The 27124-nt window shown below is 37.9% G+C and overlaps 1 protein-coding gene across 7 annotated transcripts in view; it reads left to right on the forward strand.

Moving 5' to 3' along the window:
* ARVCF (ARVCF delta catenin family member) overlaps window positions 1–27124 on the forward strand; it is a 291095-nt gene that overhangs the window by 90955 nt on the left and 173016 nt on the right. For 3 of the 7 annotated variants that reach the window (XM_055795786.1, XM_055795787.1, XM_055795792.1), the window contains one exon: window positions 23190–23292. The exons of 3 other annotated variants lie outside the window; for them this stretch is intronic. The gene's annotated coding sequence lies outside the window, so the exon portion shown is untranslated. Of the gene's footprint in view, window positions 1–23189; window positions 23293–27124 lie in introns of those variants that run through there. One more of the 7 variants, XM_055795789.1, reaches the window with a different exon arrangement.

The raw sequence follows: 27124 nt of genomic DNA on the forward strand, positions 1-27124 counted from the left end.
TACAGCACACACACTCTGTAATCCATGGGCAGCAAGGAACTTCTTTTTCATGTGCTGCATGGTGAATGTTTGTAAGGAACATGGCTTTTTGAATCCCAGTTGCTGACTAGCATGTGCTCATTGGTTTCTAAACAGTATGTGCTCCTTCTGTGATTTATTCACAATATTAATGAAAAAATGGAAAACCCAATCAAAACATGGGTAGCAAAACAAAAGAGGGAGAAAGGCTGGAGTTCAGGGCAGTAATTTAAGAACTGAAAGGTCTAGAAAAAAGGAGAAAAGGAAGATCTGGGAAGACCTATAGGGAAGCTTATAGGCTTCCTGTGTAAGTCTTCTGCCCTCCTTGGTTTTCTGTTTTCCTTTAGATGAGTTAGTCCTAGCTCCTCAACAGTCAGTGAAGATTTACGCACCTAAAGAACTTGATGAACTTGTGTCTGAGTTTCTTTGTTTCATCTCCCAGTCTGCAAAACAATGCTAGCAGCATTGCACTGCCTTACAGCGATATGCATCCTGTTGTGAGGATAGCCATAATTACAGATCATGGGAGATTTCTGAGGAATGGTAGCCCAGTAGGCTGGTTACTTGATTTGGAAAAGCAATTCTGACCTAACTATTGTGCCTGCTTTGAAAATCACCTGTCAAAGATACAGGGGTATTGCATTAATTGCTATTACAGGGATTACATTACTTCCTTGTCAAGGCGGTATATTAAGCGTAATATGCCTTGCTTATGTCTTAAATTCTCGATTGACCCAGTTAACCTAATTAGTCATGTTTGAGGGCACACAAAAACATGGAACTCTTACAGAATTGAAGTATACCCTGTAACATCCTGCTAGTTAAAATATGATCAGAATAATGCATGTTTTCTACAAAGAATTTTAGTATCAAATCCATTTAGAGTCTTGGCAGAGCACTCTGTCCAGCAGCACGGTCATTACTGTGATTCCATTCAGCTTAATATATGAAAACTAGACAGTTTCAGTAAATTGCAGCAATAAAACTTTTGTTTCAGCAGCCAAGTTAATAATTTGACTCTTCATTGGAATGACTGTGTGTTTTCATGACAATTGGATGGGTTTATGATTGACACATATCCAATTAAATCTGCCCTTCAAAACTGTAAATCACAGAGAGCTAATGAAAGCTTAGTCATATGCTTAAACAACTTTTCACAAAAAAAGTGACTTTTAGCACCAAAGGTATTACAGTTTCTAGGTTTCCACACCAGTGAATGCAGCAGAGTAATATTAAGATTTATTGTGGCCTTAGCCTTAGATTTTGATCCCACCTAAATGTGGACTTTTATTTGCTAACTGATTTAAACCTCTGTGGGTTTAGTGATTTCTTTTAATTAACATTTAAAGTGAAATTATGTAGTTCTTGCACAATCTAATATTCTGTTGCCTTCATATAGAGCTGTGTGTGTTTAACAAAAACTATTAGGTTATTTAACAATAAGGTTATTCATATACCAACTCTAAGAAAACATGTGCTGTAGCTTTACTGAAATATAAAAAAACTATGAACTTTTTTTTTATGATTAAATTTTATTTAATAACATAAAATTCACTTTGTTATTAAAACTCTGGTACTATTAATCAAAGTAACTTAATAGCAGGGTTTCAGTGGAGAGTATATTTGCTTCTGTGCTTGCTTTTAGTGTCTGGGCCTCTGGACACACAGAAGAGTTCATCTCCCTTTCTAAACTTTCTGAAGGATAAAAAAAGTAAGACTTAAATGAGGCCTAGAGGGAATAGCAGCTTGTCTTATTTTATTGTGGACATGTATTAGCATTACATGAGCAGCTTAATATATAGAAGCTTTGCAAATTTTTTTTTCAGCCCACTCAGGGTGATGACACTTTATTTGACATCAAGTGAAATATTTGTTCTGATACCAGAAATATTCATTTCAATGATTCTAGCAAGTCGCAGACAAGTGTATTTTTGTGTGATTTTGCAGGGCTGATACAGTGCCGTTATATCTGATACCGTATTCATAGGATCCATTTAATTGCTGTATGTTTTGAGATCTGAGAAGCACCTATGGCCTGTGACACTGTTGTGACTGGGAATCAAATTATCTTGCTGTTTTCCAAGATACTTGTATGAAATATATTTTCTTTTACTAATAAATAACTAGTTAATCTGAGGTTTTTTGAGACTAGTATTTCTGGCCTCGTCAATCCTTTGTTGCATTTTCTATACCACAGAAACCAGGGACATCACTGAATCATTCAGGAGGAATAATATAATGAGAGAGGAGAAAACTAGCATCTGAGCATTCATGGTCTGCCACAGCCTCCTAATGATGGAGTCAGACTGGAAGCTGGCTTGCAAAGTCCCACAGAACTGTCGTGACTGTAATACTTGCAGTTGCTTTGCTGCTTACATTAAAAGGCATGCATTCAGATTAAAAGAACAGATGTGCAGTCATATTCGGTCTCTTAAACCTGAAGATTATAAATATTTAAGATGCAAATAAGACTTGTATGAGAGTTGTTGCTTCTATATTTTTGATGATTAGGCCTGTTCATCAGTTTTATTGCACTTGGTGCTTGTTAAGAGGACACTGTCCAGGCTGGCAGAGCTAAAATTAGATCTGCCAGCTTTTTTACTGCTTTGCGGTTTCCCATGTCGCCTTACTCCCTGCTCTGCCGGCTCCATTCCTGTGAGCTTGAACTGTAATGAGCAGTGAGCTTTGATTAAAAGGGTCTGTAAGACACGATATCTCCATTACATCTGAGTCCAGGAGTGCAGCATGGTGTGTCCACACCTTCAAATATTAAGCCACTGTTAGTTTCACTGACCTCTTTTGTTCTCATTTTATTTCTCTTTGTTTTGGAAGCAAAAGGACAAAGGTTATGTGGTAGTGAAAAACTGATTCAACAGGTATATCAAATGTATAGTGATGAATAGATAAATTTTAAAAGCAATGCGACTTCACATTTATTAATCTTAGAAGGAATGTGTATTAATCAGGTGTCAACATGAATAGCAGGAACTATCGCGTGGTGCAAATGTATGTGAATTGTTTATCTGTTTATTTCTCTTCTGTTAATTGCCTGTTTCCTTTCCTGACCAAGTGGGAAGCTCGGTAGGACAGACTCAGGTTGTGCTTTTTTCACTGTTAACCTTATTTTCCTTGTTTCCCTACTTGTGTGTATATTTTTTTCTGCTTGTTTCTGCTCTGCCTGGCCCCAAAGAAAATTCTCTGTAGCCACTAAATCATGTGTCAAAAATAGTAATTAATATTAATTAGTCCATTGCTACTTCATACCTTCAAATGTTTATCTAGGCAAGTTACTACAGCAGCCATGTGAAACGCACACACTGAGAGGGGAAAATAAAATGATTCAGGCACTACTGACAGGCATACTGACAGTTCTCTGCTTTTTGCTCCAAATGCACTCTGGCATATGCTTTCATTGCCAGTTCACACTTGGCACTACTGCTTCTGTTTACAGTGGAAACATGGGACTCTCAAGCACCTTTCCTTGCCAGTGTTTCTGTGTTCTTCCCACTCACAAATTTATTTGGTGTCAGCATGTGTCATTGCTAGGATTTCTAGCATGTGCTGTACTCTTCAATGCTACCACTGCTGTATTTAGTTGGTAAATTTGGTCTCATTTTTGTCTCTGCTAGTAACAAAATGCAGCATTTGGGACTGAGTTCAGGCTGTCACTGAACTAATTTAACCAGTTCACTGTCATTGCCAAATTTCTAGTGATCCGAGTCTTCAGGTTTTAAAAAATAGGCAACTATTGAAATAAATTTACTACTTATTTTTTTACTTTTTTTTTTTTTTCCTTAATACTGGCTAGTTGTACTCTTTTTCTGTTTGTTTATTTTTAATACTGGCTACTTGTACTCTCTCAGGATCCTAACACCCTTTCCTCTTCAGGTTTTCTTTAGCACACACACCCCCACACTAATTCTTAGAGAAAGCAACAAGAAGTTGCTTGAAATTAGCAAGTTGTCAGTTTCAGGAATATGATTTACTTTAATCTTCCTTAAAAATAAGAATCTCTTGGCCTTAAAGAGAAATATAAAACCATGTGGATCTAAGAAGTTGTTTTAACTTTACAGTAGGATTGTAATAAATTTTCTGTGTCAGAAAAGCTACAGTAACACAATAAAAAGAGATGAGAGCAGTCACGATAAAAAAGGAAATAGTAAGGCAAAACAAGTAATTTTGCTTCAGAACTGCCTGGATAACCAAATTCCTACTGCTTTCATGTTTTAATCCTTTTAAAATAAGAGGCTGAACTCTTATTTTAGTGTTTAAAGACCAGATTAAACCCAACAAACTGTTACAATTCTACGACCCTTAAACTTATGAACTGAAAGCACTTGGAAACAAGCTATGTTAATAAATATATGTATTTAGCATGCTTCAATTATCATAAGATTTAGAAGTACTTACATAACCTTTTTACAAATGTAGAAACACATACTTCTGGAAGCTAGTGCTGCACATCTTAGCTGTTCTTGTTTGTCCTGGGAATTGAAAAAAAATGTAGCCAAGTATTTGAATAACTTGGTGTATCTTTAAATAGTCTAAGTAATATGACTGCCCAGTAGCCTGAGTGTATTGAAATGAAGCATACAGCTTGTAAGAGTTCTGGAACTTGGAATACAAATATTCTTCATATTTCCTTCTTCAGTAAGCTATCTCTGCCTTGTATGTAAATTCCCAGTTTGCCAGGAAAGGTTACTAAGCTTTGATCTGTAACACCTAGAAATGATTGATTTCTTTTATCCTTAGATATTCTTCGTAGGCATCTCTTTTACATTCATAGAGAGACAAGTTCAGATGCTATTTATATCTTTTCCTGGCAATTGTTTTTTTGTCTTAGAATACTACAGTAATTCACCTTTTAATTTTCACTTAGCTTTATTGAAGCAATTTGTATTAGTGATCTTAACCTGCTAGTGTAACACTCTTGTGTGCATGACGGAGTAGAGATCCTACTTTTTCTCTTCATGTGAACTTATCCCTTAATAAATAGAACTTATTAAATTATTTTTCAAGGAAGACAAATGACAACATTGTTATGCAATTAATAGAGTACACATAATTGTGATGGTTTCACCTCAGCCATCAACTAAGTACCAGGCAGCTGCTCGCTCTCTCACTCCCTCTTGACAGCCAGATGGGGAGGAGAATCGGGGAAAAAGTCAAACTTGTGGGTTGAGATAAGAACACTGTAATAATTGAAATACATGAAAATATTATAATAATAATAAAAATGGCAATAACAATTGTAATGAGAAGGAGAGAGAGAGAGGGAGAGAGGAATAAAATCCAAAAGGGAAAAAAACAAGTGATGCATAATACAACTGTTCACCACCTGCTGACCAATGCCTGGCCAGGCCCTGGCCAACTCCCCCCAGTTTATATACTGAGCATGATGTCCCATGGTATGGAATATCCCTTTGACTAGTTCAGGTCAGCTGTCCTGGCTGTGTCCCCTCCCAATTTTTTGTGCCACTCCAGCCTCGGGCTGGCAAGTCCTGAGAAACTGAAAAGTCCTTGACTGAGTATAAACATTACCTAGCAACAGTGTGTTAGCAACATTATTCTCATAATAAACCCAAACCACAGTTGTACCAGCCACTGAGCAGAAAATTAACTCTATCCCAGCTGAAACCAGGACAGTAATTTTTGTGTGAGTCAGACATGCGTCCACTCTTTCACTGTCACCCAGGTATGGATTTCCCATCTTTGCAATTTCTACTAGGCAAAACCTCATTAGTAAAATCAATGCTTCTATGGAACATAAAATAATAAATAAAATTTATTATTTAAAAAAATATTATTTAAAAAACATAAAATAAAAAAAATGGCAGTACATCTGAAATAATCTGACTGCTTGTACCTTTCGATTTCCTAACCATTTGCGTATAGTTTGTTGGTTTGGGGATACTCTTAGGTTTTGTTTCATACACATGGGTCCACTTCATCAGTTTTCTGGAAGATGTCTGCATCTCCTACTGTCCATGAGTGCTATAGATTCTGCAGGTTTGCTATGACACTTCCAGTTGTTTCAAGCTAGTTTTCTGTGTTCTTGTTTAAAAAATAAATAAAATAGAATCCTGCTTAATGTAAATAACCTTAAGAGGTGGCTGTGTGACTGAGGCTCGTTCAATCGTCTGCCTTTCCTAAGGACAAGAGGGAAGGCATCACTTAGTGTTAAGGATTAGTTTTGAGATTTGGGAGATTGGCTTCTCACTCATGGCTCTGACCTTCAGCAAACTCATTCTCTGTGTGGTTTCTCCACTCTTACCTGTGTTTTACATTCCCTTAATTTTGTTAGCAATGTAGTGCTAATCTGTCTATGATAGAAGGTCTTATGCTAGTTGCAGGGTTCAGGTACAATGGTAATAGGGACTGCTTTAAGTATTCTGGTTGTCAGCATAGTCTAGTAAGACTGTTCAGTACAAATGCAGATTTATGGAGAAAATATAGTTCTTAAGCTAGGCTACCCTATAATTTTATTCACAAAATATTGTTGGTTGTTACACTTCCGTTCAGGCTGGTTTTCTTCTTCCATTTGGGCACGGAGAGTGTGCTCAGAAAGAACTGGATGTTTTTCAAGTACATATTTTCGGTAAGAAATTTCCTAGCTTGACGAAATATCTGGTAGCTGCCTTTTGTTCAGAGTTGAGACATTGCCAGCTTAATTGCTAAGCCAGTAGATGTTAGCCACTGGCAGTCAATGCCGCATAATTAACATGCTAGAATGATGTCAGATCAACACAGAAATATCTGACAATGTTGACTGTGGAGTGCTTCTGCTTATTGTAATCATAATGAAACTGTTACAGCATTGTGCTGTCTTATAGCAGCTAATCTAGATTGTATGAGTATGGTGAGATATTAATTGTAAATTGCAGTTTTCTGAATTAAAATTGTCAACAAAGATTTCCTTTTTATAGTTCACTTCTAAAAATTGCAACTTGCTTTGGGAACCCCGTGCTAAAAGGAGTTACTTAAAGACACTCTTAACTTTATAGTTTGACTGTACAGTAAATGAGCTTAAAACCTACTAGAGTAGCCATGACACATATGTATTAAACTTCCCTATTTTCTCCCCCCCCGCGCCCCCCCCCCCCCCCCCCCCCCCAGTTCTTTTTGTCTACTGTTTCAATGAACTATGGCAAAAAAAATGAATAGGTTGCCTCAAGAAATGCAAATACAAACCCTTGGCTAAATTCTCAGCTGGAGTCTGCTGTATTTTATATCTTGCAGTCAGTATTGAACTTGGGTATTCACCCACAAATTAAACAATTTGCTTCTTTCTTCTTCTCTCCTTTACTTTTGAGATTCCTTCTCTCTTATTTTCTCCGTGTCTCCTTTGGTGTCTTCTGTCCTTCTACTCTGTATAGGCTGGTTCTTTCTTCTTCTCTCCTTTACTTTTGAGATTCCTTCTCTCTTATTTTCTCCGTGTCTCCTTTGGTGTCTTCTGTCCTTCTACTCTGTATAGGCTGGAGCCTGCTGATCCTCTGTGCAGGGGCCGTAGCTGTGGATTTGGAAGTCAGTCTCAGAAGCCATTTCCTACCCTCCACACTGTTAATTGGAATTCTTGATTGGTTAGGAAGCTGTGTAGTGCTGATGTTAAAAGTTTTCAATGAGTAAAGATTATTTCGCTTTTCATGATTTTTATGGTTGGGAATGGCTGCACTGAAAATTCATATTTTTAAAACTACTTTAATGGTTTTTATATCACTTAGAAATGTTAAAATTAAATTTTGTCATGTAAATTCACCGCATAAAATATTCCCAATTAGCAGGAATTTGATTATTAGTACTAGAAACTACTGGTTTATTTTGGCAACAGCTCTTCTGCAAAGCATGTTTTTCAAATCTAAAATAGTTCTTAAGAAGTAAAAGTAAAGTTTGTGAGTTTAATGTTACTCTTATATTTGGAGTTTAACAAGTTGGTGTAAAATGTAACGTTGGAAACGAAGTGCAAGCTGTAAGAAAAGAAATGAAACCTATGCTCAGGTTTTACATAATGGTAAATTAATCTTACTGATTGACTCTTTATGTCAAAATCTGTATTAAGTGTAACATTCTTCAGCAGACATATTTGAAAGAGGAATGATTTTTCACTGCCAGTCCTTGCAAAGTAAAAATGTTGGTTTGGGAGTTGTTACTTACTGGTGTTTGTATACGATGGGTGATTCATCCTAGATTAAAAACCAATCTGGATCTTTACTTATAGTCATGAACCTAAAGCTTTGTCTTCAGTGTAGCTCTGTCACCAGCACTTGCTGTTCTTGTGCTGTCAATTATTGCCTGGGTTTGCTTGACACCCTGGAAAGCTCTACTCATGCTTTAAGTATATTGTGGGCCAGTACCTCTTATTATTGCCTAGTAGGAGTTGGGCTGAGGTGTAGGAACCTAGCAATAATTCAGCTGACGCCACTGAATCCTGCAGTGGCCCTGCAGAGCTATGAAATGAAGATGATGGAAGTGTGATTTTTTGGGGTGATCATGTCCTCACTCACACACAACTTGTAGGAACAAAACCCAAAAGCATGCATATTCAGAGGGTCTTGGTGTTCAGTTAGTAACTTCAGTGCTGTTATCTTGGGTTTTTTAAGCAGCAGTTGCAGGCCTAACTGCAATTTCTATCCAGGCTAAACAGTCATGGAAGTGAGTACGGAACTGGGTCTGGCTTGCTTTATGAGAAGAATTTCTCCCCTTGGGTAATATAACCAGCTACAACCAGAGTTTTCTGCCGTTGTGAACTTTACTAACACTAATATTTTGTTATCACTAAAACTAGGATTTACATTTTTTTTTCTTCTTTTTTCAAGATAAAATTTCATTATAAATTCTTGGAAGATCAGCTTTGCGTCCCATTTAAAATGAATAAAGTTACTCCGTTTCTGTAATACATATAAGGTGACTTTGGTTACCCCATGAAAAGCTATCGTGTTCAATAAGGATATCCTTAGAATACTGGAAAATGAAATTAGGTAGTTCATAAGCTAAATGAAACTCGTTATTAGCATATAATGTAACAAAATTCCTTTTCAAAATTTACACAAAAGGTGATCAAGTGCTGTGTTTTAATTTAATTGGGTGTGATGAATTCCTATGCATATTAGGCTGTAAAATTTTAAACTACTTTTTTTATAGAAGATGATCAGCTACAATTTTATTGCTACATATATTCTTGAAACAACGTTGTTGGTAAAGTCTCACTTATTACATATATGTGTAATATAGATGTGTACCCGTATGGTATTAGATTCTGTGTATACCTGCTTGGTTTTCCATTCCTTTTTGTCTATGTGTAATGAGAAATATTAGGAAAACTGTACTAGCAGCTGTCAGCAGGTTCTTGGTTGGAAGATTATTATGCATTAACTTTAAAGAGTTAGGAATGTATAATTCATGGCTATTTGGTGGATTTTGCAGATCTCTCAGTTGTATACAGTTGCTAATCTGTATGACACGATGGAAAACAAGTCTTGGAAATACTGTTGTTCAAGTTCATGGCAATCAAGAAATGGCAGTTTTAATGCAGCTTCTCTGTTTGATGTTTAGGAGAAGATCCTAGTCCTGTATTAAAAACACTAAACTGTCTGGGCTTCTCTATAAATATTAATTTACCAAATGCATGCAAGTCTGTGACACTTCCTTCAGTAGAAAGAATTAGCTTTAATTTTACGTGGTTCTATCATAGCACATTGAAGTGAATCACTATACATTGGCTTTTGTAGTTCTGTATTTCATAAATTTGTTTTTAATACGCCATGTCTTTATCAACACACTAACATAGTTGAGGATATAGGTGCATCTAGTTTGCCAAAGTTAGTTCAGCCATCATTTCCTTAAATAATTTACATCACTGTTAGCATGTAATGACTTGAGCAACATTTTATACACTGTTGTACATTGTCAGTCCTGACATTTTAAAAAGCCGCTGTTCTTATCTATGACATGTCTGTGTACTGATGCATGAGCTCTTTACTGCTTCTGTAATATTTATATAAAATTTATTGGCAGTAAGTGCTGTTACCCAGAACATCTGTTTTGAAAGGTCTGTGTATCTATCCACATTGACTGAGCTGTTCATAGGGGTTTTGTAACTTTCTGGGCATTTTGCCACTGCTTCTGTCCGAACTTTGTCTGCATTTATCAGCTGGTTTAGTTAATGGTTGCTTGCTTGATGTTAACATGCTGATTTACATTGTAATTAAGAATGAGTAGGAGTTTCTAAGGGAACTCAGAGCTCGTAAGTAACACAAAAATAATGCTGTTTTAAATACATTTCTAAAGATAATTGAGTGTAAATATTAGAATATCAAACAGCTTGTAGTCCACCTCTTTTGATGGAAAGCCTTATAATGAGTGTACAGTATTGCTGTTGCATTGGGCGGTAGCTGGGTTTGCACCACATCTTTAAGTGGAGAGACCTCACTTCTCATGACTGTTTCATATGTTTTGATGCAAGCTGTGACAGCATATACCAAGTACTGAGCTATATAATGTAGAAACCTTGTGTTTGCCACCTGATATCTTAAGTGAAAGCAGAACTGTGTTGTCAGTTAGAGTATCTTAAGTTTCTCTGTGAAATAAAAGGGTGTAAGGATGTAAGGTGAAGGAAGAAGCAGCTTAGGGAAAAAATTTCTTCTCACCTCCTTGTCTCTTGGTTAATAGAATTAAGTCATAGCAGATGCAAAACAGCTCAAACAGCTCTGCCTGTACTTCTGGTGATTTATCCATGACAAAGCTCCTGCTGAGGAGAACATACAGTTGGAGGGTATGAGTTTCTAGCAATCCGTACAGGCGAAACATGGACAGATAAATTGAACTTTGGACAAGGGAGCTCTTTTCCACTGGCCTCTTTCCTATTGGTGTAGCTCTTGTTAGCTGAAGTTGTGGTGTCTGTGCTACACTGCTGTGAGAGAAACACTAGTTCTTAAAGTCTGCTTTTGGGTTATAAGTGGGCAGTGAGGGCCATAGCTATGAATCTGCAGGTTATTTTTCTGTTATCAAACAAATTGCATGATCCAATCTCTTTATTGGTTAGTTTAGTGCCAGAAATGCCAGAGAAGCTCATTTGAGTGACAGAAGGAGGCAAAGATACAGGCTTTCCATTCATGCTTTTGGCAAGATTTTGCAATATGTGCTTATAGTAGTATTGCAGTTGAATTGAAAAGTAATCTGCTTGTCTATCCATACCATTTTACTGTCTCATTTATTTGGGACTTTACTGCTTGCCTCACACTTGGCAGTTTTAATTGCACCTATTTCTATGCACAGGCGAGGAATCCACTCATTGCCACAAAATGCATTTCATTAGTGGTTTTGTATAACACTTGCCTCCACGTCACTAATGAGCAGGCTAGTGCAGTGTGAACCAAAGGCCAAACAAGTCCACTGAATTCAGCAGATTTACCCATGCTTAACCTGTCTGAAGACTGCTTCTCGCACAACTGACTGCACAGAATTAATTTTCAAGAACTGGGTGCATATTCAGAAGCTTTTTGAGTAAGGGACCCAGAAGGTATGATGAGTGGATTACCAGCACAGTCCAGGCTTAGCAGATGATGCAAAATAAGACATTAGGAAAAACGAATGGGAGGACAGATCGCTACAGTACTGTCCATCATGCTGTTTGTGTAAAAATACTGATCTGTCACTGCTGCATATACTTGTGATGGTGCAGCACCAAAATTTGTACCTAAGCTTTCCAGTAGTCCAATAGCTAGTCCATTAAGCTACTCACATTCTAACCACATTAGAAAGACATTTTAATAACTAATTATGTTCACTGGAGTAGGAAAAGAATGAAGTGGTTGTTGGCATGCAATTGTGGAACTTGCTGAATGGCAAGAAATTGTTTGCTGATAGATGCTTTACTTTCCCATGCATTCTGCAGTTTCAGTGTCTTGATTTTCTGTGAAGTTCCTTATTCTGAAAATATTTATCTTAATTAGTTATTATAGCTAGAAACTAATTGTGTAATTTCATTTTTTTTAGTCATTTGTTGGTGAGTGAACATAAAACTACTCTGAATCTCTTAACAGTGTGACTGGGGTAATTAGTTGCAAGTGAGAGATAACAAGCAATTTGAAAAGGCATTACAGGTTTTTCTCCACCTTTCTCATCTGAGAGCTGTAAGGTACTTGATTAAAATCAGTGATAAAAGTGTATCACTGGATTGAAGCAGGATTTTTGTAATGGTGCAGGTGTTTTATTAAATGTGGTCCAAGCTGGTGTTTTTTTTCCCCTCTCCCCTGCACTACAGGTCATGTTATCAAATGGATGGCAACCAAGGGCTGAAAAATGGCCTTTGCAATGTAGCCACGAGCCTCAGCAAGCTCCAGGCTTCCCAGGACTTCGGGCTTAAGCTCTCAGCTGGCATCAGCCAGTATAAACCAACACATGGTTTTCCAATGTCTGTTAGACTGCATCCATGCAAATAAGCTAAGAACATTGTGGTCTGTCAGCATCAGCTGCTCCAGTTGTCAGCCATACCCACGCAGCATATTGGGGACTGTCACTCACAAGACTAGGTAGAATAGTGCCCATCTTGCAAGAGGAGTAGCCCCATGCGGCTACTGTCACAACTGCTGACCCATCTCTTTGTTTTTTGCACAGTGTGGATGTGCCATATTGGCAATGCAGCCTCCTCCAGACTTGCCTTGATCATCTACTCTTACCTTATCTTACTGCTAAACTTTCTGATTTCACAGGGTGATGAATGTTTTAACAAAAAAATCTGCTTGAAGAATAAAATGAACCAATTAGATTTGTATTGAAAAGACAGGTAGTTTTTTCTTGATAATCGACACTTAATTTCAGACTATACAAACGTGATTATCACTAGAAGACCACAGTAATAGTGTGGGTGCTTCTTTTCTGAAGTACCTGATACCTCATAATTATTATATTTTTTTTAATGAGATATCGTGAAGTAGGAAAATGCAGTTTCTTTCCAGTTTATATGACTTAAAAAGATGGTTGAATAGCCGACAGCCAGACATCAAAGCTATAGCGTATCTAGGTCTTACTCAGGATGTCCCAAGTCAAGACAAATGCCTTAGGCTGCTTGTCTTCTTGACTCTGAAACCAACTAGATGAAAAAACAGAGGTGGAAAAGCAGACAGGAAAAATCAAGCAAAGTGGCTTCGGTGTTTTTTATCTGTTCTAGGTGACACTAAACATAAACCATGAATTATTTCTGGCTTAAAAATGGATAATACTTTCATAATATACATAAAATTATCCTACTTAGAGGAGGTAGTCATATTCTTGTCATGAGACAAAAGCTAAAGGAAATTAGTCTTCAGAGAAGCCATCATCTTACATCAGAGATGTGTAATTTTGTTTTAGCACCTGTTTGTTACAGTGAGTCTTCAGGGTTGAAGTGTTTTCCCTTACTGACCACTGATCTATTTATTTGGCCTTACTGTACCTACAGCCAAAGGAGGAGCAAAGGGGAAGGGTGTAATGGTGAAGGCATGTTGAAGGCTGGATGCGGAAATGTAGTGGCATGTCTGTTTTATGGGTAAATTTTATTTAGCCTGAGTGGAGCTAAGCAAGAGTGATCTGCCAGAAGCATCTACTTGAAATGTTCTTGGTCTGAGAAAGAGAGGAGGAGAGTGGGAATCTGAGAGAAAGGATCCTGCTTGTTACTTGTATATGAAATTTCTGGGAAAAGAAATACTGTGATACCAATACTACCTGAAGCTCAAACAAAAACTGAGATGTTGAAAAATGCTGAGTGCTTTCTGGTGAATTTCAAAGGTGAATGTCTTCCTGCCCTAATTTCTCTTGTTTTCTGCTGCTAGAAGAAAAAATGTCAAACAGGATGAGATGTACTTACGTAGCCACAGTTGACATTTTTAGAGTCACTATATGGTATTTAGACCTGGATGACTGAAAATGCTATGGTATACGCTTATGAAGGAAATATTTTTAGCTTTTATATCTTTGAATCAATGGGAAATTAAATATATATTGGATTAAATTCTAAGTTTAGAAGTGTTTGATATAAACACATGGGTGGCACTAGGACAGAAATCAAGAGGACTGGAAAGCTAGTTAGCCAGATGAGCTCTTCCAATGGAGTTTACTTTCTGTACTCTAGTTCTGTGGGATTTTCTTGTAGTTTCAGGTGATGGTGGAATAGGTGTTGGAAGTAACACTTTTTTTGTACACCAGCATGACTTAGGAAGGGAAGGGGAACCAAGAGGAGATACCACTAATCATTTCCACTGTATTATGTAAATGTTATCAATTATTATAAAATAATCCCTTTTTCCTACTTCCCCTAGATGAAATAAAAATGTCTTTTTTTATATGTATCTTTGTTTCTATGACAGTTATTATCAAACCAAGGGAGAATTTCTGTCTTAAAGCCACTGCAAGAAAGAACACTATAAAAGGTACTGTGTTTCTGCAGTTGCTCACCAAATCTCTTGATTATTTTGCTGCTTTGTCATTATGTGTGTTCTTAAATTATTGTTCTTTTATTTTATTAAGTTTTCTTTACACCGCTCAGAAGTTAATTCGTTTGCATGCTATTGAAGGCCTACTAAAATTTGTTTTAAAATAGTGGTAGAATGGTTGAGGGGCAGAAAGAAGGAAATACCCATGATAAATCTTAGAACTGTGGAAGGGGGAGAGTGACCTCTGTAATAATGTATTGTGTAAGCTGAGGTATCAGTGAGGGTAAAATCCGGGTGCTAGCTGAGGAAAATGGGAATGACAGTTTCTCTTTCGTGACTTCACACCATCTCCAATCCATATCCTTTTCCTCCTTCTACCATGGAAATCTTCATCGAGTTACATTTTACCCCTGACAGAGCAGGGCATGTCCCTTGCTGTGTGACTTCTTCCTATGGCCACATTTACAGCAGGTGGACTCTTAAGCATTCACTTCCCATCCTGTTCTCAACTTGTGTTCTTGTTTTCCTAAGGTTTTTCTGTACCTGAACAAGCTAGATTAAAGGCTATGGTTATGTCTTGCATCCCACATTTTTCTGCATTAAGGGTCATACTCTTATGATGTGTCTTCCTCTCACCATTCTGTCCCTGCCGACTGTGTCTTAGCCTTTCTTGAGATGAAAAGACCAATCCTCTGGTTGCTTAGAGGATGACCACAAACATTTTCAGCTGCTGTGAATTCACCTCAGTACTTCGGTGTGTCTGTTTTAAATTTCGGGGCTTGGTGGTGAATAATGGGATTAAATATTAAAGTACTCTGTTTTTCTGAAATACTACTCCCTTCTGTGTAACGCTTTATTTTTCTCAGTGTAGGTGTCTTACAATGAATTTTAGTCAAGTGTTTTTTGACAGTAATCCTTTGCATAGCAAGTATCATGTTACTGAGTTTTATGAAGTTTCCATTTTCATTTGATTATTTTTAGATTAAACATTGTCACTTTTATATATGTCAAAACTGAAAGTGTATATAGGGCATTTAAAGTTTCAAAGCTGTTTGTAAGAAGGATTCTCAACAGAGTTTACATTGTATTTACTGTCCAAATTGTTTGCTGCTTACCTCTGTTACTTATATAGTGTTTATTATAGCTGGAATACATTCCTATTTATACAGTGCAGGATTTTCACTATGATACAATAGCAGGAATTAATTTTAAACATTTGAAGTGGCTAGACAGTTAAAGCAAAATTATTGTTTTTCCCACCCAGCACAGTTATCAGCAGAATGGTTATTTAAAAGGGATGTTTGAATAGAAAGTTGGTTCTTGGAGCAGATCTTCACTGATCTGGAAGAAATATTTCTGGTTCCAAATAGCTATAATTAGGGAGTAGTGATAAGTGCATTCCTGGAAAGAAGAAATATTATTGATGGGTGATATAAGCTACAAAAAAGCATTAAGATGTAGTTGAAGATACAGAAGTAGAATAGCCTTGGAAGAGATGAGATCAGCGTCTAACTGTAGCTATCTGGAAGCAAATGCTCTGTCCAAAAGATGATTGATGGTGACCCCCTAAACCCAGTACTTTCCCCAGTTCCTACTGATTTTCAGATCAGGGTCAACCTCAGCATGGAAGATGTAGCTCAAATGTGGATGTAGTTTAGTTGTCCAGTGGAAATGGAGGCTTATGATGAGGTCAAATAGAGAACAGGTTTCATAAGCAGGAAAAGAGGGGTATGGGTGGGAGGTGTATTCCCTGGAGGTTCACTGTGGCTGCTGGTAAGCTGGCAGTTCCAAGGCTGTGGTGATCTCCACCACCCTCTCAGCTGCATACAGAGCTGAAGGGGGACGCGGTGTCCCTGTGCTGTGCTGGCAGCTGTAGGGTTGCTGACTGATAGCAAGCTGCTTGACTGCGTCTTCAGAGCCGCTTATGGAAGAAACTTGCACAAAAATTTCCCTAACTGATATGAAAAACAGTCAAATTATTCTAGCTGAAGTTTTCCTAAAAGAGAAATTCAGCCTGAGGGAAAGATCTACAGGGGAAAACTTCAGCCCAAATGTTTAAATTTTGATAGAGCTACAAGCCAATGAATAAAAAGCTCTTATAATAAAGATATGAACCTTAGTTGTGAAAATTGCTACTTGCAGTGATGTAATAATAATTTTTAGTAAATGTATGAACATAACACTTCACTGACTAAGCACAGCACTGCATTTCTGTTTCATGCAAGCGAAAATCTAAGTGAGTAAAGAATGCTTGAGTCTGGACTAATCAACGGGCCTACTATGGCATCTTGATTTATCCAATGATATGAATGAGACATGTCCTGAACATTATTCTCTGCAGGCTATTTTGACTGTCAGTTTAACCCCAAAGAAGCCAATGTCCTTGGCTAATAGAGTAGAAAGTGCTTCTGAGTCATAAAGATTTCTGCTTTGAAGATTCAGCAATGTCTTGCACCTGAAAACAGAGAAGTCAAATTGGCAGTTCTTGTGACATTGGTACGGCCCCTGAAACAGGCAGCAGGGCTTTGCAGCAGGACGTTTTTACAGTGTGTCACAGAGAGTGCTCTGTTGAGAGATGCTGTGTGCCAAAATCCATCATATGGAATGATGAGTCTCTCTGACACTATCATTGAAATGTATCTGTTTTTCCGGCCTTTATATGTTTATGCATGAACCGGATGATTATTTGAGACATCAGATGAGCTAAATACTTTTATTTTCTTCAGGTATGATTTATTAGTTCTCAAATGCATGTTTGCCTTGTAACACTAAAAAGCTGTGGTGTTAATCAGCAAACTTGGATTGCATCCTAAACTTACAAGGGTATAATGAACTTGGATTGCATTTTAAATTTACAGATGCTGAAACAGTGATGAGTGTATCACTGCCATCTTTGAATCTCCACATACAATTGCAGAAAGCAGATACTATAGTTTTGGTCTAATGGAGTAGGTTTGCTTAGTGCCTCAGGCTTCCAAATTTAGCTTGGTGAAAAAAATACTTGATTTAGAAAGAGACAGATGTTACTGGAGAGAATTAGAGCTAGTGTGCCTCATTCTGTTTCTTCTCTCTTTTTGTATTGCTTTAATCTCTTCATTGATACTGTTCCTGGTTTAAAGCAGTGTAAAGTCAAAATCTGATTGTTTTTAATGAGAGGGGTTGAAATATGGGAGAGTAATGCAGTAGGATTGGTTGGTAAGCAGCTAATAAAATTGATTTGATTTAGTAGCTTCAAGAATTGAACATGAATATTGACATTTTTTCTTTCCTGTTTATAATAATGTTTTCAGTTCCTTGACAAAGCAATAGAGCAGCCACACAACCCACTAGATATGACACTGAGAGTTACATGTGACACAAATTTAGAAAAAGAGGAGAGGGGTTGTGGTTGTGGTTTTGTTTTTTTTTCCTGAAAGCAGTAAGAAAACCAAACGGAAGATGCTTGCTCTGAGCGCTTCAGAACTGTGATTTTTTTTTTTACATTATTTTTTTTTCCCCTGGCAATGCCAAGTTTTTTATTGGGATAAAATGCTATGGGAGATAGTAAGTATTTGATTCAGATGAGTTAAAAGATCTATTTCCTTTTGATGCATTTCTTTGTATTAATCTTAAGAGTAGTAATTGGAAATACCCTCATAAACCCTGAGACTGGAGCCCCAGAATTAAAAAACATTTGTTATTACCCAGGAATGTAGCTATGCAGTTTTATTAGCCTTTCTTCTACTGTAATCTACGGATCTCATTTAGCTGCATGCAGCCCTGTTCTTCTGAAACATAAAAGGAAGGAAATCTCTCAATAGCCTGAAATCAAATTATCTCTCTGTGTTAATCTACATGTAAAACACCCAACCCCACTTCTTTAAAGGAAAATAGTTTTACTGATAAGCAAAACTAGACTGTGTGCTTTGGATCCAAGAATTAAGTGGGGTGGGGTTTGGGGTGGGTTTTTTTGTCTGCAGAGTACTATTTATAACATCAATTAACTCCTTATGGTTGGAGCAAGTCATCAGACACATCTGTTGCTGAGCTTAAACACTCACTGTTCTGTGGGGTCATAGTTGGATTTTTTTCCCTCTCAAACTGTGTGGTGGAATGATGATTTTCTAACTAATGGCAGTTAGTTAAATACACTGTCTACTGATGCTGTTGTTTTAGCATTTGGAATAGATGTCGCAGGCAGCTGTTCTAACTGCATAGCTGACCTGATCTTTGCTTGCCATTTTGTTATTTATCTGTTAGAAGATAGCACAATGGTATCTTTTATGAAAGAATTATTATGACCATCTGCAGGATTTTCCAGCCTTCCTGTAATATTTCAGTTATTCCATTTTGCCAATCAGAAACCAGTCTGACTATGGAAATTGCTGCCTACCCACTGACTCTCTTGCTCCTGCTTTTTGTGAAATGGAGATTTAATGCTTGTAAATATATGGCTGTTCTCAGCTGTAGTTCCCCACGTACAGACATTTTGAGACTACGTTCCTGTCAGTAGCTGTTCTCTTAAAATGGAAGCCCTTTTAGCAAAACTCAAAACACCTAGAAGCCAAGAAAAAGGAGGGTACTTGTTTAGTGAAATCTTTTAAGTATTCTTTGGAAGTAATTGCATAAAGTTATAACAGTTTATGTGATTGGCTTATTTGTGGTCAAATTGGTTTGCGTATTAATGAAAACAAGCTTTAAAATACTAGGGGAAGAACTAGGGAGTGAAGTTATGAACAATGCTGCTTTTGATCTTTATCCTTTTCTCTTTCCCATTGAAATAGCCCTGTTCTAAGAATAGACATATTGATTTTTTGGTGGCTGTGCTTGCAAGGTAGCCTCTACAGTAGCAAAGTATTTCTGTTGTCAGTGAGATCAGATCCAGCCTTTCCACGCAACCCTAAGCAGACAACACTGCCTTGATAGTTGATTTAATGCCTGATAATATCTAGCAGTTGCATAAACGGCTTGAGGGTTTTTTTTTTCCTAGCTGCTTGGAAGACAGTATTCTAGTAAAATGGCTGTAGTAGAATTTTCTACTCACTACAAGTTTGCACAAATTGTTTCCACTCGCAGTGGAAGCACAGTGGCTAAAGCATCTATCGATGGCAGTGGGAATCAGATTGGGGTCAGAGGAAGTGGTGAAGCTGGGTACATATAGTAGCTTCTGCTAAAAGCAGTGATGAGAATACTTGGAACCTGAATATACATGAATCAGAAAGGGACCACAAAGTGCAATCCATTTTTAAGTAGAACTCCTTATTGATTTCAGTGGGGGAGACCTTTGAAAATCAATGACATGCAGCAGCTTTAGGATGCAGTGACATGTGTTCTAGGGTGTTAAACTGATTGGCCTATGAACTAATCAAGGTTGTAGCAGTCATGTTTGGAAAGTTCCAAGGCAGAAGAAAAGGTGTCAGAGGTCTGAGAAGCAGCAGACTTACTATTCATATTCCAAAAGAGATAGCAAAGTGTATCTTGTTCATTCTAGCTTTAACTGTGAGGTTGAATTGTATGTCTATAGAAAACAAAAAAATATAATGTATAGAAGTTTCTGGGGATATGTAAACATAGGCCTGTTCATCATAATATACAGTATTAAGCAAATGGAATTGCTGAAATCATCAAATAATTCTGAATTTTCCCATGAGATTTGTGTACATCATTCGGCTCAGCTGGGTAGTTCAAACTTGGTTTCTTGATCTGGGGAGGGAGGTGAAGCAGGGGCAGGGGCAAGTGCTGTCCTCCAAATGCTACCCAGCTAAAGTAGATAAATAGGAATTAAGTTGTGCAAAACAGTGATTCCCTTTATGTAGGGAATGAAGTATTTATGATGCTAATATTTTCATGGACATGGCTGAGTTGACAAAATTAGCACTTACTAAGATAGAACAATAGCAAGGGATTCTAACTGTCATGTTCAAGTCCAGCAGACACATACTAAAGTCAAAATTCAGCCATCTCTACGTTGTTCAGTCTTTTGATATTTTCAAGATTTCTTAAAGACCTATTCCACCCAGACACACACTTGAAAATAAATGGGGAATGTTTGTTTACACAGAAAATTTACAGTGCACAGTGTGAACTTATAGACTATCACATACCCCATTAAACCTTAGTGTGGACACTTAGTTAGGTGTGAGGTAACGTGATGCCACTTCGCTGTACTGTTTTATGCTTAATTAACTCAAACACTGATCTTTGAAGGAAGTGTGGCATAACGAGTGCTCTGTGACAGAAGAGTTCAGCTTACTCAGTGTAGACAAGTTCTTAGGTCCTAGAGAGCAAGAACTCTGCTTCAGAAATGTGCTGTTATGCTGTCCTGGTCTATAAATGATAAATTTCAAGGAGAAATGGAAATTTTTATGTTGGGTAAAAGTAATCATAGTCTAAAACATTTACTTAAAAAATTGCTCTTGCAAAAATTTCGATTTGAAGTTTAATGCATTATTGAATTATTTATGCTATTATACATATGCAGTTGCTAGAAAGGTGTTCTATATTGCTCTAATTTATTTTCCTTTCCATTTGGGAATACAATATAGCAATTGAAATGTATTTTATTAGGGAAACAGAGCTACAGTATAATTAAAGCTATGTAGGCACACTGTATCACCAAGCCCTGAAAACACTGCATGAAATTTTGGAAGGAAGACCTGAAAAATTCCTTGTAGCAAACTGCTGAAGTGAGGAATCATTATCAAAGGGAAGCTGTCGAAAGATGCCTGGTGTCACTTAAACATGCATTGATTAATCCACAAGAGAGATAGGATTAGATGTAAGAAAATTGTGTATTCTTTTTTGCTGAGAACGGTATCTTTTGTAAGGTAATACAGTATAATTTCAGTGCCTTTAACTAAGAGGTTAATTAAAGTATTAGTTTTTTAAATGGACTGGGAACCATTATGAAAAGATCAGAGATGCTTTGGTGCTACTGACCAGAGCCAGATCTGTAATCAGTGATGTGTTGGAACCGTATTGCACGTTAAAAGATGTGTTTGTGTCTGGATTCTTTTGTTGGTTTTGCCAAACCCAGATTGTAGTACAATATTCTGAAAATTTATTTGCGGAATTTACTTATTTCTTCAAAATGATTCCTGCTGGATAATCGGATCAAATTTCCTACTGATGTAAAACCTCAAATATTCCACATTGACGTTTCTTATGCAATAACAGAACTGGTGAGCAGCGGTGTTCATTGCTACGTCCTTAAGATCTGAAGTTCCTTCTGAAGGAGTTTTCCTCTTAACATTTCCGCTGCCCTTGTTCCTTCACTAGTTTAAGCCTGTTTCACAGACTGCTTCTGTCCAAAGCAACAAAAAACCCCTGACCAGCTTTGGTTTTGTTTGTTTCTTTTGACACCAACACAGTATGTCTGCCTGTGCCTATGAGAGAACTATATTGAAATAGCTTGCTTTGTGGATTCCTCATTGATATTCATTGGTGGAGATTGTCACGTAGGTGTCAAATTAGAACTCAGTCAACCAGAGCAGCACAAGAGGAGGCAGGCTCAAGACAGATTTCACCTTAAGGTCTGAGAAAGAGTTTATTTGGAATTTGTTGTGTGCAATATATATTTATTTTATTTTGTTTTCCAAAGTGTCGCTCTCTTGTCTGTGTGCTGAATTATGCTTAATTTATTCCCTCTGGTCATTTACTTGAGTCTTTCTCTTATTCTGCCTCCTGACTTTCTTCTTTGAGCATATCTTTACACGGTTTTGTTATATTGGGTAAGTTTTGAGCATAGAATTTATTTATGTTAGTTTAAGGAAAACAAGTTTTCTGGCATGATGGTTCCATGGCCTTTGAGATTGGATCCATGCAACAAAAGGATCATATTTCTGGTAATTTGGCTGAAACACATGAAATCGTGTTTATGCTGGCTTCAGGAAGGCAGACAGTACCTGGTCAAGCACACAATCTGCTGGGGCAGAATTACTTTCTGAAAACGTTCTAAAACATTTGAACCAGCAAAGTGAGTTTGTACTGGCTCCACATTTCATGTCATGTGGTTACAGTATTTTTTATGTGGTAGTAGCTTAAAACTGGATATACTGCTTCACAGAACCATACCTTTGTGAAAGGGATTCTGTTCTGTATGTTCTCTGGTAAAAACAGGTACTAAATTTGCACTCACTGACCCAGAGAAGTTTTGGTGCTGAATATTTTAAGACAAAACAGATTAGAGATTTACAGAGCTAAAATGATGATGTAATATCCCAAAACCTACTTTCACTTGGGTTTCATATAGGATTAGTTTACGGACAGGTGGAACAAACGAAGTGGCTGTAAGCTATCGTGTAGTGTGAATTTTTTAGAAATGAGGTATCTATGAAATGATCTTAAGCCATTCGGGGGCTTATACATCAGACATAGGGCTTAAAGTTGCATGCCTAAATACTTACTCTGATTTCTGAGAGCATCATGTTAGGTTTCTGTGTTTTAAAATGTTTGGGTACAATATCCAGTTTTACAATACTAAAAATGCTCATTCCAGTCCAGAGTTTTCCCTGATTTAAGACATGAACACCAAGTCTTGCAGGAATATGCAAGTATTGATAACTGATTATAAATCATATTAACCAGTTGTGGGTGTGGGTTTTTTTTCCTTAGGAGTTTCAGGATTGGCTTCTCTGAATATTGTTTCTTTTTCTTCCAAGTTAGGAGAGAAACAGTATAATGAATAATTTTTTACAACATAGTGAGGAAAACCTGGGAGATGACTGTGTACAGAAGAGGCTGTAATACCTTATTAACTAACTGTCTTCTCTTTCCTCTCTCTTGCAGCTGGTTCTGCTTGAGGCTGCTCTCCTGCTTTGTCTATACTTTTTCTAGTCTTAGCGGGTGATGTCACGGCAGCTCTAACATTCAGACCCCACTGATCCACGAGGTGTGTACTGCTTGGTTTTCTCTGCATGCTTTCCAATATTGCATGGGGGATAACAGTCATTTTATGCTACTCATCTCTTGTGGCACTTCAGGGTGAAAATAAAATTAGCATGTGTTACGCTTCAGTTCCATAGATTATTTAAGCCCCATTTTTGCTTTTATTCTGATGGTTTTCTTCCCTGTAGAAGAACATAGCTACTTTTTGTGCATGCTCACAGGCCCTCATGTTTGCTGCTACAGCTGCTGATCTGCTGTATGTACAAGCTTCTTGTTGCTCATCATAGTACCATCTTGTCAGCAGGACCTAGTAGACTTGAACTGGGCAGGGATAGAACAATAGTGGGACAGCTGTGTTCAGTATTCAGATTGTTAGACCTGAGAAATCTCCTGTGTGCCCTGAGAACCATTTCCCCTCCCACTGAGAGAAGTCTCTGTAATGTGTTCTGTAGCTGGCTGGTGGACACTGCTGTCTTCAAATGCAGCTCACTGAAGTGCCTGATTGCCTTAGGCAGGCAGAATACTCTGAAAAGTGCAGGGGATTTGAGGCTTTCCATGACTGTTAGGATTTAGGTGCCCAGATCTCACAGAACTTGACCCCTCTTAAGCTCAAGGGCTCTTTAAAAACTCTTGACTCTCAGCTACATCCTACATTAGCAAAATTAGTGCACAGTTACCTCACTTTTTTTGCAGAGTACCAAGTGACCCTAGGCACATCGATGTTTCCAAGACACTTTAAACTTGGGCACGAGCTAGGGTATTAGTAGTGAGTAGGACCCCCTTTTCAGCTCTTTGCACAGGGTGGTTTTCATCCCCATTGAGCACTTAAGCTGTATTGACTTCTAGGAAGCCTTTTGATGCACTGGTTCTTCATAGGAACAGTCAGAAGAAACAGATCCTCTTACTTTGCTCTAATTCTAATGCGACACTAATATATTTAGAGTCACGTAGGCAGGAGAAAGATTGCTGCTGTCAGCGTAGCCTTTGACACTTTCTAGGCAAGTGTTTGCTGTGTTTAGAAGTGCAACATAAGGAATAATCTTTACCTGGCTGCTATAGGTCTTATATTTTCATTTATTTGTACCCTTTTCAATGCACTTTCTTTACAAATGCTAGTAAATTGCAAGTGGCACCCTGAGTAACTAACTCATGAGTCAGTACTTCTATTTTTCTCCTCTAGTCTAGACTGCTGATAATGTAAATTGTTGAAACCCTGGATAAATAATTGGGAGTGCAATCAACAGCAAGCAAGTATTTATCTGCTAATAATACATCTGAAATGCAGAAGTCTGTCTTTGTCCAACAGTTCTTAAAAGGCAGTTATTGGTCCTGCTGCTGTTTCTGCATAGCAATTAGGATTTTTATGGTCACTAATTGTACATCTGAAAATTTATACAGTTTATATTCTGCCTGTGTTTCTCTTTGCACAGAGAAAAGAAGCACAATATTTATGGTTGTAAGGAGGTTAACATATTTTCTGCAGGGAGATCTCTGTAGCTCTCTAGAGATTTGTACCATTTATAGAACCCAAATTTTCTAGGTTCTCTCATGTGTGGCATCAAGGGCTTATAGCTCATTAACGATTTTCTGAATGGGATCTTTGTCACATTTTCAGAATGTGACTTGAAAGTTATATACCAGCTCAATCATCAACTGTGACTTTTATTATTAAAGCTGTTACTGCTTCAGAATCTGTATTAGAGGAGGTGCTTCTCAATTTTTCATGTGCTATTGGTAATGCTTTTCCTTAGAAACTTACATTATATATTCTAAACGGAACCTGTTTCTTTTAAATATAGTTGCTGTAGTTTACATTTTTTCATCTTCCTATGTCCCCACTTGATTCACTTTTTGAAATTAGGCCATAGAAGTAACCAGCCTCTTGGGCCCCCAAAAGGTAACAGCTATGTCATATCATAGTCACATGTGAGACAGAGCTTGTTTTAGCTACAGACAGTGAATTGCCTGAAGGATGGGCCCCTGCAGGGAGTGACTGAGGAAGCTTGAGTTTTTCTGCAGCACCTCTAACGAGACTGTCTCCATGCATTAATCCCTGACCCGTCCAGACTCTTTTTCTCTTGGCCCTGGAGCATCCCCTTGTCTGAGGTGTATTTGGATCTGTGTGTCAGTCAGACTATTCCTCTGCTCTAGCATAAGGGCAGTGATAATTGGTAACCAGGTAGCTGTCTTAAAAGAAGATATAGTTAGAAATGCCCCCCACCCCAACCCCCATGTGTGTTTTTCCCAAAATATGACTAGTGCCTGGGTCTGTGAAGTCCCACTTCTTTCACACTCCCTCTAAGGAGTCTGTGAGAGTGTCTGCGCTCCTGGCAGGAAAGACAACAAACAGAGCTGTCTCCATCTGTGCAAAGCAGGGAAGCACAAAAGCAGAAGCCTGCAAGTTGGCTGCCCATCAGCCAGCGTAGGTCCAGAAAGTCTGGCTGTGTTTATGTGCAGCTGTGCCAGGGCTAAATCATGCCGAGAGGCAGCAGGTGAGTCACGCGGTCCTGTCCTGTGTGGTACAGGCTTCCCCTGAGTCACACTACCCTTTTGGATGGTTGTGATTCTCCTTTGCAGAAACCAATGTACTTTGAAGGGTTTATAGGCTCTTAATAATCTGGCAAAACAAGGTTCAGAGTGGAAGGTCACTGAAGTGGACAGCCTGGTCTGTATTTGACTAGTTTGTGACATGTGGAAAACCCTTTGATGGTTTCTGGTTTTCTTTCAGAATCTCAATAGAAGTGAAATGTCACTTCTTACCGGTCTGAAAACATGAAAGGCTCAAATGATGGTTACATGTAAACTTTATAAGACTAATGCATAGTACTCCTTACACTGTTTCCAACGTAATTTCATATTACCCTGATTCCCCTCAACAGCAACTCCCTAGGAGTTAACAGCGAACCACAGAGCTACTGGCAGGTTATTTGCTGTGAAGTCAAGTTATGTGTCGTTGGGCTTGGGTCTGTTACTTCTGTCCCAGTGCCTTTGGGGCCTGTTGGATGATTTCAACCATATACGACAAAAGAAGGGAGACCTTGGGCCTACTTAGGAGTTTCCAATAAACTGTGAAAACATGCAGCTTAATATCGACTAATATCCCTCTTTTGGGAACATGACAGTATATGACTTGGTTATCATTAGTAACCAAAGAATCAGCACAGGAGAGACACCTGATAAATGTAACAGTCCTGGAAAAAGCATCAGCTGAGTGGGTGCATCATGTAAAGGCACTGAAGGATGAAATGCAAAGCTTCAGGAAACCAGGGTTTGGTACTATCAGTGCTCATGGAAATCCTTGTTGATAGATGGAAAACAAAGAACCTCTGGCAGCAGGAAGAATCGCTCCCAATTTGCATGTCAAGGGACAATTTCTAGGGACTTAACTCTCAGCGCAGAATGTGAACTATTCTGGAATTACAGGAGCTGGCCAAAATTCTGCCTCTGTGTTCATCTCAGAGGTGCACTAAGTAGTTTAGTTGTAGACAGTTGAAAGGGTTCTGTTGAAGCCACCATTTAAGCTTATATTACATTGCTGATTTTATACTCTTGGGACTCGTTTTAAATAATGTTCACATTACAGGTCTGTGGAATCAGTAGGCAGTTTTGCTGCATGCACCATATAGATGGAGATAGGATTTTAAATGGAATACTTCATAACCCTGGTAGAGAAGGCATAAGGCAGAAGATACATCCCACCTAGCTGGTTTCTGAGTTCTTTTTCCTGCATTGAGACAAGCAATCCTGTGTGTTTTCCATGGAAGATGCTTGATTTTGGCTTTTTCATTTGCATTATTAGCAAACGGCTGCATGAAGGACTGTTTCATTGGCTACCA

The sequence above is a fragment of the Falco peregrinus genome, chromosome 2 (genome assembly GCF_023634155.1).
Source record: "Falco peregrinus isolate bFalPer1 chromosome 2, bFalPer1.pri, whole genome shotgun sequence".
Classification (NCBI taxonomy): Eukaryota; Metazoa; Chordata; class Aves; order Falconiformes; family Falconidae; genus Falco; species Falco peregrinus.